Source organism: Artibeus jamaicensis, unplaced genomic scaffold (assembly GCF_021234435.1).
Source record: "Artibeus jamaicensis isolate MK-2021 breed Jamaican fruit bat unplaced genomic scaffold, CSHL_Jam_final contig_603, whole genome shotgun sequence".
Lineage (NCBI taxonomy): Eukaryota > Metazoa > Chordata > Mammalia > Chiroptera > Phyllostomidae > Artibeus > Artibeus jamaicensis.
Window position 1 is genome coordinate 5263634 of NW_026521904.1, and position 21909 is coordinate 5285542.

A 21909-nucleotide genomic window follows, 5' to 3' on the forward strand; every position below is an offset into this window, starting at 1 on the left:
GATTCTTAACGAGACCTCGTAAAGTCTCAAAATGTCCTTAAATATTAAATGAAAGAAATATGAGATAACTGGCTTCCTGTTTAAAATTGGTAAATTCACCCTTATTCCCTTTTTAACAGGACCAAGGAAATAAAATACCAGAAGCCAAGAGCACAGAATTTTTTTGTTAATTCATGGAATCGTGATACTTCTCTAACTGCATCAAATACAAAGGAATGACCACCTTGGCAGATGGCCACAGAGGATGTCAACAATTTTTTGGAGGCAAGCAATGAAATATTGATGCTATGAGTTTTCTATTATTAAGTATGTAGAAACAAGTAGAATTATGTTTTAATGAAAATATTAGAAGTGTTCTTTAACATAGTAATTTATATAAATATAGCTAAGCTATTCTTCCCTCTTTTTCATGAGCATTGTTGCATGTCAAAGATTACATTGAGCTAAGCTGCGTTTGCCTTTTACATGATGTAGGGATACATTACATTCCTAAATCCAAAGTAAAAATTTAAATAAGAGAAATGAAGTGCTCATTTGAAAACAGTGCTCTTCGTATCTATTTCGGACCCACATATGATATAATGACAAATACTGAGTAGTTTGGAAAGTTAGAATTATTTTCTATTTTAAAATTACCCTACCATTTTGAATTTTTGTTTTAATTCCTGCAGTTTTCTCACTTGTTTTTAAATATTCTAAAGTGTTCCCAGCGCTTGGGAGTCATTCCTTTACATCCCTCACAGCTTTGTGTTTTGTGAGATGTCTACATTAAAGATCCCACTGAATTTTTAGTTACTTTCACAGCTGCTCTTACTTTTCCTGGAAGAACAGTCAGCCAAAAATTGTGGACCACAGCGCCATCTTCAAAATTGAAATTAATTACCTTACACTTGAAAGGGAGAGTTTGCCTGGAACAAAATTGACTGTATTTTAAAGAAAAAATTATAAATGTAAGGAATCTGCCTTCTTCACCTTCATGAAAAATAAAGACTTAAGTAGATGAATATAAAATGAAACAAAGTAAAGTCACAAAAAATTAAGTAGAATGCAATAAAATTGAATTTTTCAAAGCATTTTATACAAACAGAGAAACTACAGGTTTGCTCAGAATTTTTTATTTGATGTCAATTCAACTCAGAAGCCTAAGGTCATCCAGCAAAAGAGTCTGCTTTTTAAGTTGAATGTGGAGAAACGCTTTCTAAGTAAAGGAGACCATAAATGTTTAAAAAGCCCAGTGTAGGGCTTCTGAGTTTCTTTCAGTAACTAGAGTCAAAATTAATTCTTGCTTTTCTGTTGGGGAAAATTTCATCTAATTACATTCAAATTATTCTGCAACTTTTTGGACAGCAAATCCTGATCACCAAAGAAAAGAAAGCAGCTGTGTTGCCCCTGCCTAGTAGTTACAAGAACAGCATTATTATGCAGTCACTGGGCTTCATAGAACCCTGAGTGGTGATCCTCTGGCTGTCTTCTGGCAGAAACACACCTAACCTTTCTGAACTGCTGATAATGTATGCCTTCTGTTTGTCAGGAAGTATCTGCAAAAAAACAAACAAAAAAAAATACATTCTACTGCTTTCTTAAACAAACCAATCTAGTATAACAGCTTTTGGGAATAGCAAGTTCTTTCTTGTAACCCTTTGCACACATTCATTGAGTGACTGTTTCTAAAATTTCTTTTCTCAGAATTACACTTTAATCATGATTTGAGTCTTTCCTTAGCTTAGTACAATTTACTTAACTATTTTAAAAATACTTTAAATTGACCATTTCTAAATTAATGGAAATATCAGTAGTTCCCATAAAAAATGTTACTCCACAGGCAACCTATAGTCAAATTTCTTTCTCTAATTTTCCCTTTTTTTAGCACATCCATATATCATGTCTCATTTTGATATTAAGTTATTCTTTAATCACAGCAACATATCTCTTGTCAGATAGCTCTAATTTGTATTTCTTCCACAGTAAGATGCAGCCCTTTGTTCTCTTCCAGTTGCGTTCTATTTATGACCATGTCATTAATATGCCACAGATAATAATAAGTCTAATCAAAGTGCTGGCTGTTTCATTTATTTTCCATAATTTAAGGTTTATTTGCAAATTATTATTGTAAAAAATTTTAGTAGCTAGAAAGATAATGAGAACATAGCATGTATGCCTTATGCATAGAACAGTTAAAACTAATGAGAACCCGGTGGCACACCCACCAGCTGTGTGACCTCAGGAAAATTGTTGATTCTCTCTGACCCCAGTTTGTACATCTTTCTTGTATAGATGCTAATAATAATATAATTATAAAGATTAAATGGGATAGATGATAATATTAGTAAAAAGCTTAGATATTAGCACTCACCTAACTCAATAGATAGGTGATGTAGTTATTACTTTTTTGCAAAATGATTGAAGCAGGTTTCCTCATAGAAAGCTCAGCTCTCAGAAAATAAATAATGGGTCTGTCCATTATACTCATGCCAGATTTCTTTGACAGTATGTCTGTTGTACTGTTACTAAATTTTGTTCTCTGTTTATGTTTAAATATGGGAAAATGCAATTTATGCAGAAATCATGATTAAAAAACAGGGTTTTTTTTAATAGTTGTTTATCTTTGAGTTTTATGAAAACTATACACTCCAAATTTTGCACAATTTTACTTGGGTGTCCATGGACTTATTACCTGTTCTAAAATTTTAACTTTTTATCAACCACTGTAGTTTGGAGAAATATTGCATGTGCAAAGCAGGGAAAGTTGAAGAATTTTCTTCTTTGGATTAAATATCTTTTAGGTATATGTTGATCAGATGTTTATTTAGTATGAGAAACTGATTTGATCTTCCCACTAGAAAAATGAAAGTAAACAGACAGTTTGGTTCTCTGGGTTAGTTTCCCAGGTGTACTGCAATAAATTGTCACAAACTGGGTGGTTTAAATTAAAAAATTATTTTCCCACAGTTCTTAAATCTAGAAATCCAAACTCAGCTTGTCCTCGGGGTCATGCTCTTTTGAACGCCCTAAGGGAGAATTCGTTCCACACCTTTCTCTTAGCTTCTGGCAATGTGTGGTATTGCTTGGCTTGTAGACTCATCACTGCAATCTCTGCCTCCTTCATAACATGATTTTCTCCCTATGTGTCTGTGTCTCTTCTCTTCCGGTAAAGACAGGGTCCGTAATGGATAAGGGTCTACCTTAATTTAGCATGGCCACAACTTGATTGCATTTGCACAGACCCTACTTGAAAATAAGATCACTCTCATTGGTGTGGAGGATTAGGATTTGAACATATCTTTTGGGAGGGGAAGCACAGTTCAACTAATAAAGCTTCTTTTCTGTGTCTGTCTATCTGTGTTTAGATATATATTTTAACTGAGAACAAAGTTACAAAAGAAAAATGGATTTTAAAAACAGAATTCTCCTAGAATAATGGTTGTTTCACTTGCGACAAAACATGATCAGTGTACTCATGTACATGTATGATGTATTCATGTACATGTACACTGTACTCACGTACTCATGTACATTGTGCATGTGCAATGATGTACATGTTTTGCTTACACTGATTTGGCAGTACCATTTCTTAAACATAGTTTCTCTGTAATACTTTTTCCAATAGACTGAGTAGCTCTGTTTTTTTAAATTATAGAACAATAGCTATCATTTTGTTTGTTTACTTGAGATCAGAGTTCAAATAATAATAGGGTTACAGTTTTATGGTCACAGGTTTATGTCCGTATTGTATGTATCAACAAATGTGACACCTTGAAGATACTAGAAATGGTATAACGTTTGCATTTATAATTGTACTGAGAATTACATGTTGTAAGTAAATGAACCATTCTCCTGAGTAAGAAATTTACTTTAAAATCAAGAAAAACTGTTGACCTTTCAAGGTGAACATAGCCACTATGTATTTTTAACAGTAATTCTACTACTTATTCTACTAAAGCTCATTCCCATGAAATCTCTCTAATATCTAACGTGGTATGTGGTGTATATATCATCAGCACATTGTTATCACATCTTCCTTATGGTCATCTCCCATATAGTTGGACAACTGTCACAGATTTTTCATGTAATAAAACTTTCATGGTTTAAGTTTAAGTACTTCAATAAAAGGATTTTATGAGTATTTGCTTCTCTCTGACCTTCTGAAAGGGAAGGAAAGTAAAGCATCATAAAATCCTGTTGTGGTGTCCTTATGTTTTTCTGTTCTTGCATGAAACACATAAAACGCAAAACATACTTTTCTTGCAAGTAACACCTGCTTCAAATTACTCTACATATAATAGTCAATCAATAAATGTTTATGAAGTGAGTGAAGGAAATTGTAATCAGTCCCTCTGCTTGTAGATAGCAACCGGAAAGAGTGATGTGAGAAGGTAAAGTGATTCTGAAGCTAAGTCAGTTACACACCTTTATGTTAGGTGTTTTTCTTAAATTTGAGATGAAGGGTAAACAGAGAGAAGAACTAGAGAGTGTGCAGTGCTGCAAAATGGAGATATGTTCTTTATTTCTAGTAACTTTTCAGTAAATTGAAGGAATTTAAGACCTTGGTTTATATTTTTATCTTGTTTTCCAAGGGAATATCGCAATCTTGGGGAAAAAAACATAAAGTACATGGTTAAATGAGCAGTTGACTATATATTTTGTGATTGAGATTTGGTTTTCTGAACTACGGATTAGTTTATACTCTGGTAGTGCTTCTCCACTCTGACTATGCTTTAGCATAGCCAGAGAAGCTTTTAAAAAACATAGATACTTTGGCCCTATCTCTGCCGGTTAATCTCAGTTGTTCCATTTACTAACTGTGTTACTTTGAGCATTATTTTAGTCCACAGAATCAGGTTCTGTAGAAGTGGAGATGATACAGAAGTATTGTACTTTTAGATAAGAATGTGTTTCACAGATATTGGAAATAAAATATAATATATATTTAGAGATGTGCCAATTTATTAGGAAAACTTTGAACTGAAAAACAAGGGATTTGAGGAGATAAATATACAAATTAAACAATAAAGATTTTATAGAATTGAGAGCATCAACAAGAACAAAGTAAATACTTATATTACTGGTAGAAATACTTGAGCATAATGTTAGGAAAGTGTTCTTTTGCCTCAAATGTCTGTATTTCAAGGCCCAGGGTATGTCTGAAACTGGAGTGGACTAATTTCTTAGATGGGGAATTTAACAGCAATAGAGTATTCCCAGTGAGACTGAAAAACCATTTGCTGGAAGAGTGGCAGTGGTACTTGTGGTTGTGATCAGCGACAGGGTAGGGTAGCTTATGTCATCTCATGAACTAGAAAACCTCTAAGGGCCTTTCCAACTCTAATATGCTATATTTGTAAATAACTTACTGTCCTTTCTTAGAGTTTATATTTTGTCTATATATTTTGAAAATTTTTATGTGCCAGATGCAATACTGGAAAATAAAATTTATGGATATGGAGAAAAATAGAATATACTAAGTTTCATAATTGCTACAATATAGTATCATGGAGGCAGTTAAATGATACAATTGTGTGTCATTTATATGTGTTTTGGCTATCTCTATTATCATTTAGGAGCTAACATAAATGTATGAAAAAGGAATTTGATATACTTAAATGTTCAGAAAGAAACTTCATTAGAAACGCTATTATCTTGATCCAAGATTTTTCAGGATAAACTTCTTGAAAACACCATATAATATGCAAAATATTGTATCTCAAATGACTCTACTATAGGGTAAGTCTCAGACCCTAACATTAATCATTGTCATTGTTCCTTGCCTGCATGCTCTTTTACCGAGCATGCAACTGATGAAGTTACTTTTGATGCTGCTATTGCTTATTAATAGCCAGAATCTTGGAGAGAGAGGCCAGTTTCCTGGAAGAAAAACTGCTGATGATAGAGAAGCAGTATCCATAAGAGAAAGACTGTGTATAATGGGTCTTAAAGCATAGGACTCAATTGATTCTGGAGCCCCAGAGGAAATGAGGGGAAAGGAATTTCTAAAGAAAACTGTCTAGTTCTGACTTTAAAGAGGTAAAATGAAAACATCAATAATTATTTTCTTTCTTCAGCTATATATTTCTTTTTTTAAGATTTTATTTATTTATTTTTAGAGAGAGGGGAAGAGAGGGAAAAAGAGAAGGAAAGAAACATCAATACATGGTTGCCTCCCTCACACCCCCAACTGGGGACCTGGCCCACAACCCTTTAGTTCACAGGCTGGCACTCAATCCACTGAGCCACACCAGCCAGGGCTCTGCTGTATACTTCTGAAGCAATATAAGGAAAAGAAAAAAGTTTAAAGGTAAAATTAAGCTACCTTTTTTAACTTAACTTCCCTTACTCTAGGGTTTTACCACTTCCTTTTACTGGGTTTTAGTAAGCCACTCCCTTTTTTGAAATATTTTAACTCCATAATAGAATTAAACATGTAATACTATTGATAAGTGAAGAGGGACCACAGAAATGAATATATATTGAGTCAAACCATCAGCATATTATACTGATGAGGTTCTTCAAAAGTAAAGTATTTGTGGTAAGCTTAGCTTTTGAATTATAAAAGCAATGCATATTCATGATTTTTAAAATCAGAAACATAGAAAAAGTATAAAAGTAAAATTTGAAGCCATCCTGTTTCTACTTCTAAGTAACTTCAATTAATTTTTTAATCTATCATTTCAGAAATTTTCTATCCAAATATAAATACATGTGTACACAAATATGTAACACACATATATGTATACACTGACACATGCATATACTTTTACTATATGCTTTTTTTACGTTAATGCTTAAATAGTTGCTTATTCTTTGTTCATGGCCTTTCCACTATTTGTCTCTGTATTATTGAGTTGTAAGAGTTCTTTGCATACTAATAAAATGTGCCTTTTTTCATGTTTCACATGTTTTTCTGTAGTTTAATATGCCCTTCAAGATGATTTATGGTAGTTTCTTTTCTCCATAGTGAAATTTTTAATTTTGGCTTAGTCAGATTGTCACTCTTATCTATTATGGCTCTGGAGTTTATGTCCAAGATGATAAAATATACGGCATCATCTTTTCTTTCCCACCATTATGGCTTAATTTTTATTAAGGGGCTTTTTTTACTACAGCAGTTTTAGTTTCACAGCAAAATTAAGAAGGTAGAGAGATTTCCCATGGACTCCCCCCCGCCCCAAACATGCATAGCCTCCCCCATTATCAGTATCCCTGCTACGGTGGCATGTTTGCTACAATTGACAAAGCTACACCGACACATCATCACAGAGTCTCCACTGTACATTAGGGTTCACTATTGCTATTGTACATTTGATGGGTTTGGACAAATGTAAAATGGCATATATCCCCTATCACAGTATTAGGGGATCTAATTTTACTACCTTAAAAGTCCTCCATCCTCTGCCTATTCATCCCCCAATATTTTTTTTTATGTTTAAAGCTTTAAATCACCTGGAATGTTGTCAGTGTCCTAACGACTTTTGTTGAATAATCTTTTCCTTAAATGCCACCTTTATACTGTATTAAAATTTTGTGGGTAGCCCTGACTGGTGTGATTCACTGGGTTGGGCATCCTCTCGCAAACTGAAAGGTAACCAGTTTGATTCCCGGTCAAGGCACATGCCTGGGTTGCTGGCTAGGTCCCCAGTGGGGAAAATTTTTAAACATTATGTATATTGGCGTGTATTTCAGGATTCTCCATTATATAAACTTCTATCTGTCTACTCCTTTTGTAGAACTAAACTCTTTAATTACTACATCTTTAAAATGTTTTTAATATCTGCAAGGACTAGTTGCCTCTTACACCTTTTTTTATCAAAATATTCCTAGATAATGAAATCTTTTTATCAGATGAACTTTGTAATTATCTTTTGAGCTCTCAAAATTAAAAATCCAATTGGTATTTTTATTGAAATCTTATTAGAATAATAGATTAATCTAGACAGAATAAGGCTTAGAATATGACTATACTTTCCTGAAAGCAAATTTCATGTCTTGCAGATACCTAGATTTGTTTATTCTAAGTTATTTAGTTTTGTTGTGTCTTTATATTAAATGGGTTTGTTTCTAGTTTTTATTTTCTAATTGGGCATGGCTTTTATATAGGAGAAACATTGATTTCCATATACTATGTATAAAAGTAGCTACCTTTCTAAGTTTTTTCCTTAGTTTTTCTATTGATTTTCTTGGGTTTCCCAAGTATACATGCATGTCATCATATAAGTAAAGATATAATTGTCTCTTTTTTGCCCCCCAGGTTTATGTGATATAATTGACATGTAACATTATGTAAGTCTAAGGTATACATGTGATTATTTAGTATATGTACTTATTGCAATTTATTACTCCAGTAAGCTTAATTAACACATCTGTCACCTCAGATAATTACCTTTTGTCCACACCCATATGTGATAAGAGCTTTTAAGATCTGCTCTCTTAGCAGCTTCCAGCTATACAATACAGTTAACTATAGTCACCATGCTCTATGGTAGATCGCCAAAACGTACTTACAACTGAAGTTGTACTCTTACCACCTTCACCCATTTCCGCTACCTCACCACCTCCACCCCAGCAAACATCAATCTACTCTCTTTTCTGTGAGTTCAGTTTTTTTAATATTCCACATAAAAGTGAGATTATACAGTATTTGTCTTTCTCTGTCTGACTTATTTTAGCATAATGCCCTCAAGTTTCATCCAGGTTGTCACAATGACATAATTCATGGTTGAATTATATATATATATACATAAGTGTATATATATTCACACATATATGTATGTATATATGCACACACATATTTTCTTTATCCATTCACATTGATTTTGATCAGTGGATGTGTTTTTGATGTGTGTTTCTCTGATAAATAGTGATTTTGAACACTTTTCATTTACCTGTTAGCAGGTTTTGTATTTTTTTTAAATGTTTACCCAATTTCTTTGCTCATTTTAAAAATCAGATTATATGTTTTTCTGTTGTTTTGTTGTATGATTTTTTTGAAGATTTTATGTATTTATTTCTAGAGAGAGAGGAAGGGAGGGAGAAAGAGAAGGAGAGAAACATCAACATGTGGTTGCCTCTCTCATGCCCCCTACTGGGGACATGGCCCACAACCCAGGCACCCCGACCGGAATCAAACCAGCAACCCTTTAGTTTGCAGGCTGGCACTCAGTCCACTGAGCCACACCAGTCAGGGCTGTATGATTTTCTTATGTTTTGGATTTTTAACCTCTTGTGAGATGTATGATTTGCATATATTTTCTTCCATTCCATAGGTTGCCTTTTCTTTTGGTCATTTTATTTTATTTTTTGCTAAATGGAAGCTCACTTAATGTAGTCCAGCTGATTTATTTTTGCTTCTGTTGTCACATCCAAAAAAACCCCATTGCCAAGACCAATGTCAAGGAGCCTGTTTTAATGTTTTATTATTTCATGTCCTACATTTAATGTTTAATCTAACTCAAGTTAATTTTTGTGAATGGTATAAGGTACAGAACCTTTTTATTCTTTTGTATGTGGATATCCATTTTCCCTAACATTTAACTATCTTTTCCACAATGAGTTTTCTTGACTCCCTTATCAAGTTGGTCCCTTGTTGACCATATGTGTTGGTTTATTTCTGCACTCTCAATTCTGCTCCTTTGGTTTGTGTGTCTTTTTGAATGCCAACACTATACTGTTTTGATTATTAGAGCTTTGTAGTATAGTTTGAGATCAGGAAGTATGGTGCTTCTAGCTTTATTCTTCTTTTTAAATAATTCTTTGGCTGTTTGTGGTTTTATATGAATATCAGAATTGTTTTATCTCTCTGAATAATTGGAATTATGAGAGGGAGTGCATTCGGGAGTATGGACATTTTAACAATATTAATTCTTCAACTTCATGAACATGAAATATCTTTTCACTTGCGTCATTTTCTATTTCTTTTATCAATGTTTTATAGTTTTCAGTGTACAGATCTTTTACTTCTTTGTTTAAATTTATTTCTAAGTATTTTTTAATGCTACTGTAAATACTATTGTTTGCTTCTTCAGATTGTTCACTGTTAGTAGGTGAAAATTCAACTGATTTTTGTGTATTGACTTTGTTCCTTCAACTTGACTGAATTCATTTATTAGTTTTAACAGTTTTGTGGTAAAGTATCTAAGTTTTTGTACATATAAGATTATATCATCTGCAAACAGGGACAGTTTTAGTTCTTCTCCCATTTAGATGACTTGTTTCTTTTTCTTGCATAATCACTCTGGCTAGGACATCCAGTACTATGGTGAATAGGAATGGCAAGAGTAGGCACCCTTGTCTTGTTTCTGATTATTGAGGAAAACATTTCAACCTTTACCATTAAGTATAATGTTAGCTGGCTGTGGGCTTGTCTTATGTAGTCTATATTATACTGAGCTGTTTGTTAGGGGTTTTTACCATAAAAAGATTTTGGATTTTTTTCAAATGCTTTTTTTTGCATCTATTAAGATGATCATATTATTTCAATCTTCATTCTATTAATGCGACGTTTACATTTACAATTTGCATACATTGACTCATCCTTGCATCCCAGGGATGGATCCCACTTAATCATGGAATATGATCCTTTTAATATACTGCTGAATTCAGTTTGCACATATTTTCTTGAGAATTTTTGCCTGTATATTATTGCAAAAATATATATTATTAGGATTATTGGCCTCTAGTTTTCTGATACTATCCTTATTGGCTTTGGTATTTGAGTAATGCTAGCCTTGTAAAATAAGTGTGGGAGTGTTACTTCCTCTTCAGTTTTTTGGAAGAGTTTGAGAAGCGTTGTTAATTCGTTTTTAACTATTGGTAGAATTTACTAGTGAAACCATCTACTCCAGGGCTTTTGTTTGTTGGAAGACTTTTGATTACTAATTCAACCTTTTAATCATTATTGGTCTATTCAGATTTTCTGTTTCTTCGTGATTCAGTCTTGGTGTAGGTTGTGTGGTTTTAGCAATATATCCATTTTCCTAGGTTGTCTAATTTATTGGCATATTAGTATTCACAGTAGTATCTTATTATTTTTTGTATTTCTGTGGTGTCTATTGTAATATCTCCCATTTTCATCTAAAATTTTATTTTATTTTTTAGTTCTTTCTCTTTTTTTTTTTTGCTTAGCCTAGCTAAAGGCTTTTCAATTTTGTATCTTTTTTGTTGTTTTCCTATTCTCTCTTTCATTCATTTCCACTCCAATCTTTAACTTTGGGCTTAGTTTGTTTTTTGTTGTTGTTGTTGGGGGGTCTTTTTGTTTCCTGGAGGTGTAGCATTAGATTGTTTATTTGAGATTGTTGTGTTTTCTATATGTATGCATTTATGACTATAAACCTTCCTACTTAAACTGCTTTTACTGTTTTGATATGTTGTATTTCCATTTTCATTTGTTTCAAGATTTTAAAAAATTTTCCTTTTGATTTCTTCTTTGATTCATTGGTGTTTAAGAATGTACACTTTAATTTCCACATATTCGTGTTTTTTCCAACCTTCCTCTTGTTATGATTTCTAATTTCATACTGTTATATTCAGAAAATGTAGTTGATATAATTTGTGTCTTGTTCAATTTGTTGAGACACATTTTGTGGCCCTGTATGTTATCTACCATAGAAAATGTTCCACATGCACTTGAGAAGGATGCATATTCTGCTGCTGTTGGTGGCATGTTTTGAACATTATGTCTATAGTGTTGTTCAAATCCACTATTTCCTTATTGAGTCTCTGTCTGGATTCATCTATCCATTATTGAGTAGGTATCTTTTCCTTTCTGATATGTACACCTTCTATCTAATTAGTATATATAGAATAATATCATTATAATTATTTTTAACTTTATTTTTGGCCCACAAATACTTTTACAATCATAGATATGATGCATAACATTATAGCTCTCATAGCTCTGATTAAAGGAAAAACAGGTACTGGCAAAAATGTAACAAAACTGAATTGAGTAGTTATATGAGTGATATGAACCAATTTTCTCTCTGTTTTTTTCCTGTGGCTACATCATGATTTATTTTTTATCCTTCACCCTCAGCAATTTAACAATGTGCCTAGATTATGATTCTTTGTAAATTTTCTTATAGAGTTTTGCTGAGCTTGAATTTATAGGTTGGTGTTTTTCACCAAACACTGGAAATTTCTCCCATTCTTTTAAAGATTTTTTTTCCTGTATCATTTCTTCTCTCTTCTCCTTCTAAAACTTCAAGTATGTATATGATAGATTGCTCAATATCGTTCCAGAGTTATTTTTGTAATCTCTGTCTGTTCTTCAGAAATCTATATTTACCTATTTTCAAGTTCGTTGGTTGTTTTCACTATCATTTCCAATGTGCTGTCAAGCCCATCCAGTGAATTTTTAATTTTGATATTACACTTTTCAATTCTATGATTTCAGGTCAATTCTTTTATAATTTTTTATTATTATGTATGTGGTAGGATATACATAAACAGACTTACCATTTTAACTATTTAAAGTGTACATATTAAATTCTTTTTTAATAGTTTATTTGTATTATATTTTTATTACTATTTTTCCTCCTTATACCACCTCCCACCTCCACCCACACACTGCTCCCTGCAATAACCACACTGTTGTCCATGTCTGAGTTCTTTTTCTTTTTCACTCAGTTCCCACACCCCCAACCCCTCTGCCCAGACCTGTCAGTCTACACTCTATCTACAAGTCTGTCTCTGTTTTGCTTGATAGTTGAGTTTGTTCATTAGATTCTACATATAAGTGAAATCATATGATACTTGTCTTTATATGAGTGGCTTCTTTCCATCCATGCTGTTGCAAAGGGTAAAATTTTCTTTCTTGTACAGCTGAGTAGAACTCCATTGTGTAAATGTACCGTAGTTGTTTTATCCACTCATCTACTGATACACACTTGGGCTGCTTCCAAATCTTGGCTACTGTAAATTATGCCACAGTGAATATAGAGGTGCATATATCCTTTTGAATTAGTGTTTTGGCTTTCTTCACATCGACTTCCAAAAATGGAATCACTGGTCCATAAGACAGTTCCATTTTTAATTTTTGAGGTAATTCATACTGCTCTCCACAGATTAGCTGCACCAATCTACAATCCCACCAACAGTGTAGAAGGATTCCCCTTTCTCCACATCCTCGCCAGCATTTGTTTGTTGGTTTATTGATGATGGCCATTCTGACAGGTGAGAGATGGTATCTCATGGTGGTTTTTATTTGCATTTCTCTGGTGATTGGTGGCATTGAGCATCTTTTCATATGTCTATAAGCCATCTGTGTGTTCTCTTTGGAGAAGTGTCTATTTAGATTCTTTACCTATTTTTTAATTGGATTGTTTGGGGGTTTTTTGGTGTTGAGTTTTATAAGATCTTTATAAATTTTGGATATTAACCTCGTATCCGATGTATCAGTGAATATGGCCTCCCATTTTGTGGGTTATCTTTTTATTGATGTTTTCCTTTGCTGTGCAAAAACTTTTTAGTTGGATATAGTCCAGTTTGTTTGTTTTTTCCTTCTGTTTCCTTTGCCTGAGGAGACATATCAGAAAAAATATTGCTACATGAAATGTCTGAGATTTTACTGCCTATGTTTTCTTCTAGGATTTTTGTGGTGTTGAATCTAGCATTTAAGTCTTCATTTTGAATTTATTCTTGTATGTGGTATAAAAATGTGGTCTAGTTTAATTTTTTTTTGCACATCTCTGTCCAATTTTCCCAACACCATTTATTGAATAGCTATCTTTAGTACATTGTATGTGCTTGCCTCCTGTGTCAAATATTAATTGGCTGTTAAGATATGGGTTTATTTCTGGGATATGTGTTCTGTTTCATTGATCTATATGTCTGCTTTTATGCCAGTACCATGCTGTTTTGATAACTATGGCCCTACACTAATATTATATTTTAATATTAGGTAGTGTGATTCTTCCAACTGTATTCTTCTTTCTCAAGATTGCTATTGCTAGGGTCTTTCATGGTTCCATATAAATTTTTGGAATATTTGTTCTAGTTCTATGAAATATGTTATTGGTATCTTGATAGGTATGTATAGCTTGCTTTGGGTAGCATGGACATTTTAATAATGTTACTTCTTCCTAGTCACGTATAGAATATATGCTTCTACTTATTTGCATCTTCTTCAGTTTCTTTCTTCAGTGTGTTAATTCTCTGAGTACAGGTCTTTTACATCCTTCGTTAAATTTATTTCTAGGCATTTTATTCTTTTTGAAGCAGTTGTGAATGGGATTGTTTCCTACTTTACCTTTCTGATAGCTTATTATTGGCATATAAACATGTAACTGATTTCTGGATATTAGTTTTGTATCCTGCTACTTCACTGAATTCATTTGCCAATATCTCTGATGAACTTAGATGCTAAAATCCTCAACAAAATATTAGCAAACCAAATACAGGAATACAGCAAAAAGATCATACACCATGATCAAGGAGGATTTATTCTAGGATACAAGGTTTGTACAACATTTACAAATCAATAAACATTATATACCACATTAACAAAATAAAAACCACATGATCATATCAATAGATGCAGAAAAAGAATTTGGTAAAATTCAGTACCATTTATGATAAAAACTCTTAGCAAGGTAGGCATAGGGGGGTCACACCTAAATGTAATAAAGGCCACATATAAAAAAGCCACAGTCAACATCATAGTCAATTGTGGGGACAACTTTGCCCACAAAATTTCTCCATCCGCTATGGATGAAAGTGAAACTACCAAGACATGATTTGCTTGGGGAGGAGAGGTGGCCAATCTCTCAGGGGAGAGGGTCCAAAAGCCCCTTTTTTAACAGCTTTTATTGGGTTGTAATACACAGGAATGCAGGCGGTAAATATCAAACAGTAGATAACATTTCAAAGAAATCCGAGGGCTTAGTCTGAGTCAGTGTCTGTCAGGTAAGGGGGTTGCAGAAACTTTGGGAGACATACTCATTCTTGCTCGGACCCTTAACATATGAATGAAAGCAGTCTTAGCAAAGCAGGCTTCACAGGACTTCAGGAATTCTTTCTTATGCCCGATCACCCAGATCCTGCTCTAGTCAGCAAGGGGCTGCACCACCTTCCCCATCATAGGTTTTCACTCTTAAGTGGATTAGAGCCAGGAAGCGCTTCTCCGAGAGGACATGGGGACTCAGGCTGTGTCAGAACAGCCGGGGGTGGGGGGGGACCGGGGGGTCGGCAAGGTCCATCACTTCCTCTTTGTTACAGCCCCAGAGTCCTTCCGTGATGGCCTCCCAAGTGATCGTGTCTGGCTTAGGTTGCCTCCCCCGAGGGGTCTTACCCATCATAGACTAACTGACCAAGCATTGGAGGCAGGGGATGAAGCAGAAGTAATGCTTGATGCCAGAGACAAGCTTTGTCTCCTTAGTGGCTCACATTCCAGAGGTCGCTTACTCAGCCTCAGCCTCAGCCTTGGGGGATGGTTACAACTCCTGAAACCAGGCAGAGTGGGTCCCAGCAGTCAATGGGCTAAAACTACAAGTGTTCCCTTTAAGATTGGAAGAGAGACAGAGATGTCCGCTTCCACCAATCTTATTCAACATAGTACTGAAAGTCCTAGTTATACCAATCAGACAAGAAGAAGAAATATAAGGCATCCAAATTGGAAAGGAATTGGTAGAACTGTCATTATTTGCAACTGACATGATACTGTATATAAAGAACCCTAAAGATTCTACCAAGAAACTACTAGAACTGATACATGAATTCTTTTTTATTGTTTCTATTTTTCTGCTAAGAGTCCCTGTGTGTATTCATTACGATGATGTTTTACTTTATATTCTTGATAATATTTATACTACTTGCCTTAAGTAGTTGTCTGAGACCTCTCAAAGTCTGTTATTTTGAATGCTTTTTCTGTGAACATGGGGTCATATTTTCCTGTTTGTTTAATCTTGAAATTTTTTTATCATATACTGGGTTAGTGATATCTTTTTAGAGACTCAGCATTCTACTATTACAGTTAAGTCACTGGCTGCTTTCTTTAATGAAGACTTGGTTTTACATTTTGTAAGAGAGAATCTCTTTTGGTTTTGCCCTGAATCCCAGGTTGACTCTCTCAGCACTGTAACATGATCTTTGCTCCTAAAACATGTCCCTTCAGGGACTTATGTGAAAAGCCTGAGTTGTTCACTAAGCTGCTTTAATTTGATGTGATTCAAACTCCAAAAACTTTGTCTTATTCAGTAGGCAGTGACAGCAATCCCTGTTTCAGCCTTCAACTTACTACTTTCCACTGGGTACTTTGGAGTCTTCCCCATGCATGCACAGTTCAGGAGTCAGCCCAAGTCACGTGTATGCAATTTTATAGCTCTCCTATGTTTTCCTACTTTCTGAAATCCACCTCCCCCAACCCTCAGTTATCAGCCACTCTTTCTTCCCTGAACAGTGGCCTCTGATACATCAAGCCAGTAAGTGTGGTCTTTGGCTTTAGTTCAGGCTGTTCCCACTACTTTTTATCTCAAGGGATAAGCTGTATAAATGGAGATCTCACTGAGTGATGTTCCCTTCTTTGAAGGGTTAAATCCCCACTTTCTCTGTTTCTGTTACTTTTGGTCATCTTCCATTGTGTCTCTAAATAGTTGTTTTTATTTGTTTTAGTATTTTCCACAGTTTATAATTGACTGTCAGTGGGATAGCCAGTCTGACTGAAGTTACTCCACCATTACCAAAATTAATGGATGATTTATTAATTAACAATTAATTAATTAATTTACTAATTAATAAATTCTTTCATTTTTACCTATTCACTTTATTATTTCATATTCAAGTATATAATGTCACTTCATGATCAGTTCAGTCAATTTAGATGTAGATTTCATTCCTGGCCCTGCCACGTATTATAATGTTACTTCAAATTTCTGATCTGTAGTGTACTTCTATAAAGTGGAAATGACCATGTATACCTTAGTAGGTTGATTCCTTTTAAATACTGATAATGGGTGTAAAACATGTGGCACAGGGTCTAGAAAACGTTTGCCACTCATAAATAGTTCTACCTTTATTAACCATAGTTATTCTGTAACTTGGAAGGTAAAATATTGCTGTATGGAACAACTCACTCAAGGTATTTCTGCTATGTAAAAGATACACAGTTTAATTAAATAAATTCTGCAAGATAATTTTATGTTTCCCAGAGATTTCAGTTTTAGTATTTTTTTATATGAGGAAGAGCTAATGGTCTGATGGTGATTCAGAGGAGCAGCAGCTAAACAAGAATTACTAGTAGTAAGGCTACATGGTCAGGGTTCTGGGTGATCTGTCCTCTCTTTTCCCAGCATTTAAGAGCAAGACAACTGACTGGTAACAGAAGATACTACTATAGCTTTTTTTTTCCTACCAGAGAAGAATGAGTCTAAGCAAGTCTCCAATTTTAGAGCCAGACAGGATATTCAGTAAAATAAATAGTATTTGTGTATATGGCCAGGAAAGACTATAATAAAAAACATAGCACTCTGTAATGAACTAGCCTCTCCTCCAGGTTTACTTGTGACTCAGAAATGAATAATATTTACCCTAGACAGACATGTAATTTAAGAAATTGGCTATTGAATTGAATGAGCTTTTCTGTGAATAGTTAACATCAGTGATTGTTCAGTCAACAGGAAGCATGGTATGGATGTGTATATTGTTTTGGGTTATACTGAAAGATTTTGCGTATAAGATTTTGTGTGTGATTTTCAAAAGCATTTTGCTATGGTGGAAACAATTTAATGCCACAGATAAAAAGGGAAACCGGTTAGCCCTGGCCAGGTTGCTTAGTTGGTTAGAGGGTCATCCCAAGACACCAATGTTGCAGGTTTGATCCCCGAGCAGGGCACATGCACGAATCAACCAATGAATGCATAACTAAGTGGAACAACAAATCAGTGTTTCTCTCTCTCTCTCTCTCTCTCTCTCTCCCCTGCTCTCCCCCCTCCCTCCCTTCCTTTCTTTCTGTCTCTAAAATTAATTTTTAAGAAAGAGAAACTGGCTGAGGTTGCATCAGTTCTCTCTGGTAAGCATTATTACAGTTACTATTCACATTTATGCCTTTCAAATAGAAACCCATCAATCATGTAAACTTAGGGCCCGATTTTGATCTCCAATGCATAGCTTGAATTGCCACATATTTCTTCCACCAAAAAAATGCTCAGTAATATCTAAGATTAAAATCTATTTTCAAATTGACTTTATTTTTATCCAGATTAAGAAGCAAAATGCAGTGCAAGGATGTGGTTTTCTTTTATTATATATAATTCTTGCAGAATCAAGGTTCTTTTATTTCTATATCACAATAATGGCCCTGAGAGAAAATAGAAAAAATATTATTTATCTTTTTAGAATGGAATTTTATACTTGTATGATTATATGCACTAATTTGGATTGTAGGAGACGGCCATATTATAAAACGAGCATTATATAAGTTTATAATATGTGAAAAGCAAACAAAACCTATTTATATAGAACATGAGATTTATCAGATTAGATTTTATACTTGTTTCCATGAAAGCTTTAAAATTTTGTTAAAACGTAAATAAAATAAAATATTTAAAATAATAAAACTGTCTTGTTTTAACACTTATTTTTTTAATTATACGGTAATTGCACAGAAAATTTGAAGATAAAATCTTCATTTATGTTTTCTCTCCATTTAGGAAATTTAATTCAATTTACTCAGTGTTAATTTTAAACAGTGTTTATTAAGAACTTTTTATCAGCAAAGCACCATGCCAGGTATTTTTAGGGGATACCAAAAAATGAATCTGGTATCAATGTTTGTAAGATGAGTATTGCTTGGTAGGACAAACAAAAGCACACGTGTCTCATATGGAGATGAACAGAGCGGGGAAACCTGCACAGTTTAGTTCTCAGTAGTTGGGCTCCAGAGAGCAGTGTTGGTGTGCGCCATTGTTAACTGTGTTTCAGAATCACAAGTGATTTTTAAGAGAGCTGACTAGCATAGTGCCTGAAGCATAATAGATGTTCAGTAAGTGTTAAAAAAAAAAGAGATGAATATTCCCTCATGCTTGGGGCTGGAGAGCAAACTAGATGTTGTGTGAGTCTGTGTTTGTTAACGATCTGTGATTAAACCAGGTGTTTTAGAATTAGATTGTTTTCATCTGGATTTTACCATCTTTGTGACCTTGAGCAAATCACCTCTTTAAACTCCATTTTCTTCATTTGTCAAATGTGGTGACAATATCTATGTCATAGTTTTGTTGTGAAGAGTGAATGAGATAATGTATGTCGGGCCTATATTACAGCGGCTATAATAGTTTAGGTTAGAAAAAAGAAAACATTGTTAGAAATATTGTTCTCATTATCTTTACTGATAAGGAATTGGTGAAATTACCTTGTTATGGAACAGAAGTAGTTAAACCATAGCACTGACTTGGCGTAAGTATAAGTAGCACAATTTTAACTCTAGATAGGTGATACTTCATTTAATCTACATTATTTGATTTTTTTAAGTTGAGGAAAAATGTCATGAGCTATAAATAAATTTAATATTTAATTTTTACCTTGTTATTTTGTCTTTGCATAGTGAAAACACAAATAATCACTCAAGAATTATATTCACTCTTTCATTTATTTATTGATTCATTCCACAAATATTAATTGAGCATAACCATTTTCCAGGCGTTGTGGTAGCCACGAGCAATAGAGCTGTGAGCAAGGCTGACCAACTTCCTGCCTTCAGGAAGGTGACATTTCATTGGAATCCTAGTTCATTGTTTAGATCTGGATTTGAAAGTACAGTCTTCAGAGGTGGTTCACAGGTGGTGAACAGTGCTAGACACTGTCTTTGAGATTTAAGGAGCAGACATCGCATGAATGAGGGTTTCTTTTTTTTTCACTCCATAAATCATAATAATGCCAGACAGCACCAAGCTTAAAGAATTGCATTATTAGTCTACATTCCTGAAAGTTACATGTAATTGTTTGCTGTCATGTTAAAGAAAAGATGTATTTCCCAGCTTGCTTTACCAAATTATGAGGGCTTAGGTACAAACGAATAACAAGAGTTAGGTAAGAAAAGTACATGATCACAACTGAATCGAACTCTACTATTAGAGTTAGTTCTGTTATCTGGGCTACTTTAAGTAAACATAATTAAACTCACTCTATTTTTTGAGTATTAAAAAACCTTGGGCCTTGGACTGGTACCCAAGTTGACAGCTATTTTCTGTTGGGAACTTTTCTTCTATTTTCCTCATCATTAATCACCATATTGCTGATTGTTGTGAAAAAACTTTCTTGATCAAAACATTCCACTAAATCTCAGAAAAAGCTACATAGATCCTTCCCTTCTGTGCTTTTCTGTTTATTGTTTGAATGAGACAGAGCTATTTTTGAAAGAGACTAAGCAAACTAAGCATTTCCAGTTTTATTTCTTTTTTTCTTTTTTTTTAATATTAAATTTTATTTAGTTACTTTTCAAGTACATTTTTTTAATCTATTTCTCCCATCCCACCCCCCCCCCGCCCGGTCTCCCCCCTCTCTCCCATTCCCCCCCTCCAGTCCTCATCCCTGTGTCTTTCATACTTGTTCCTCAAAATCCCTCCCCCTTTTTCCCCTTAAGTTCCCTTCCCTCTCCCCTCTGGTCGCTGCCCACTTGTTCTCTATTTCAGTGTCTTTGTTTTTATTCTGTTTGCTTGTTTGTTTTATTCTTTAGCTTCCTGTCAAAGGTGAGATCAAATGGTATTTGTCCTTCAATGCCTGGCCTATTTCACTCAGCATAATGCTTTCCAGTTCCATCCATGTTGTTGCAAAAGGTAGTAGCTCCTTCTTTCTCTCTGCTGCATAGAATTCCATTGTGTACATTTCCAGTTTTATTTCAAGTTTTTCTTACCAGTTGGAGGATTTAGGCAAGTATGCTTGTCCTTTTTGTTCAGCTGTAAAGTTTAGATGATAAAACTCACCTGACTGTTATGTGATTCAGATTTCATAATCAGAATGAAGCTTTAGAAAGTACAAACTTTGATATATTTAGCTGCTGTTTTTATTGGCAAGAGACAATGAGTAATTATAGCAACTACTATTATATTAAGCATTTTCTAAGTGCCATATGCTTCACACAGATTATTTATTGGTAGTCCTCACAGAGACTTCACATGATAGGAATCTTTATTGCTTAATTACATATAAAGGAGTATGACCTCAGAACATTAACGGGCTTTCCCACAGATGTTTGAAGTAGTCTGTTGCAGAGCCGGAATCAAACCCATGTTTGTCTGGACTTGCATTCAGGACGCATCGTACCACATGGCCTCTCCACTGGACTCAGAAACACAGAGGTGGAGCGTAGTCACTGTATGTTTTTACTGCTATGTCTAGGTTAATCAATATCAGACACTATTTATAAATAGAAATTAGAAATGATTAATTTATTATCATAGATGGTGACTTAACTCACTTGTAGGTTTCTGTTCCCCATCCTGCCAATATAGCTAAAAATGTTTACCTTACTGATATTGTGTAAATACTGCTCACTGCAAAACCAACTAGTATACTTATAATTACAGTTCCTTTCTTATACAGGGCTTTTTATTGACTAGTTTTTCTCTTATTTTCTGTTGTGAGCTTTTTATAATTAGAAGGAAGTTGTCTTTCCACCTATTCCTTTTTCTGTCTCTGTCACTATTCTTTGAAAACATGGTTGGTGTGTATATTATCTTTCGTCCAGTTAGTTTCTTTATTAAACTTTGCAGCAAGTTTTTTGCAGACTTCACAAACTATTCCTACCAGAAATTTGTTCTTGTTCTTGAAGAGTCTATGCTTTTGTTTCCAAAAGTTTTCCAAAAGCCACATTTAAAATATCTTTTGATGAAATAAACAAAATTTAAAACAAAGATCTCTAATGTTTTTCTAATAATAAATAACTTTTATGGTATGAGTACTTTATTTACTAAGTTCTCACAGGTTTTA

General features: G+C 34.1%; 1 protein-coding gene across 8 annotated transcripts in view; it reads left to right on the forward strand.

Moving 5' to 3' along the window:
- The window catches only part of MBD5 (methyl-CpG binding domain protein 5), a 461494-nt gene that overhangs the window by 206990 nt on the left and 232595 nt on the right, over positions 1-21909 (forward strand). For all 8 annotated transcript variants that reach the window (XM_053670699.1, XM_053670694.1, XM_053670695.1 and 5 more), the window contains one exon: positions 120-306. The gene's annotated coding sequence lies outside the window, so the exon portion shown is untranslated. The remainder of the gene's footprint in view (positions 1-119; positions 307-21909) is intronic.